This window comes from Arachis ipaensis, chromosome B09, assembly GCF_000816755.2.
Source record: "Arachis ipaensis cultivar K30076 chromosome B09, Araip1.1, whole genome shotgun sequence".
In the NCBI taxonomy this organism is placed as follows: Eukaryota; Viridiplantae; Streptophyta; class Magnoliopsida; order Fabales; family Fabaceae; genus Arachis; species Arachis ipaensis.
In genome coordinates this window covers 88,853,597-88,855,004 of record NC_029793.2, presented here as the reverse complement: position 1 = coordinate 88,855,004, position 1,408 = coordinate 88,853,597, and positions in this window count along the sequence as shown.

Below are 1,408 nucleotides of genomic sequence, written 5' to 3'. Positions count from 1 at the left end.
ACTAACGCTAATTTGTTGCTAAGGCAATTAGCAAGCAATTTAGGATTTGTGGGTTAAGAACACTTATGCTCATATAACTTACTCTCCGATGTGAGGGTTAATCAAGTGAGATTAATCCATTCTAATTGTCATAGTTGTGGTTCCAACAAGGAAAGGACCCTTAGCTCATTCCAAGCCAAGATACCTTTTATGCTTTAAATCTTTCATATACATTTACATTAATCCCTTTTATACCTTACTTGTCTATATTGCATAGTTAGTTCGTTAATTCTTTTATTAGTTCATTTATCACAATTTTGCATGTTCTTTTATTGCTTTATATGTTTATCTCTTCATTGAAAACCCCATGAGCATCACAACCGGAATTGTACACTCATTGGTCTCAAGTGTCCTTGGGAGACGACTCGGGAACTAAACACTCCCGGAATTAAATTGGTTTTTAATAGTGACATCTCTTTGAATTCAAACTTTGATTGTGAGTCGATTGTGGGTTAGGACTATACTTGCAACGGAGAAATTCTATTTTTGAGAGAAATTCCTAACCCGCTTTGGGCTCGTCATTATGGTACCTGCAATGGACTCCGATACTTAAATTAACAAGGGTTTTCAGCAGGTTTTTAGTAAATTGGATTTTGAATATACCTGAGAGTGTCAGTGTATTTATAGTAGGATTGATAACCACCTTTTAGAATAGTTCCACCTTTATTGGTAGATGACCGTTCCCTTTTTATAGAGAAGTCGTTGGAATCTCCCTTTTAGATAAATGAAAGATATTTTAGGAGTTGGTTACTTATTTAGATAAGTAGAGCCAGTCTTTTTATCACCGTGCTCAACCTCATCAAGATCATGTAGATGTGGATTGGGTTAGATTTCTTAGTTAGATTTTATTCATTTGGGATCTGGCTAACATTTCTAAGACAGAATATGACCAAGATGCATTAAGTATTTTTTCATATTTACAAAATATTGAATATGTCTTTTATTAAATAGCAAGATTTCGAAAATTTAACCGACAAAACTAGAAATTTAAAATTTTAATTCAACTGATATTTAATCAAAATTAAACTAGTTATAATAAAATAATATTTGTTAACTGGTTTTCCAATAAAATTCGGCCTAGCTCAATCTATTAACCGATCTTTGGAGATTTTATTAGTTTGATCCATTTTTTGCAACTGATTTTTTGTCTGAATCAAACCAAATAGATGACTAATTTCGGATTAATCCAATTGAACCAATAAGTTCAGTGCTATTTTCAAAACCATGATAGAGAAAAAGCTGTGGTAAATTCATAATGATACAATTAGAGACAGATCCGAGTAAGTTTATGTGCATTTTTTTATGCATAGGGGGAAAGGGAAGAATATTTGGATTTAGTAGGTAATCCATCTCCTGGGTAACACAATTC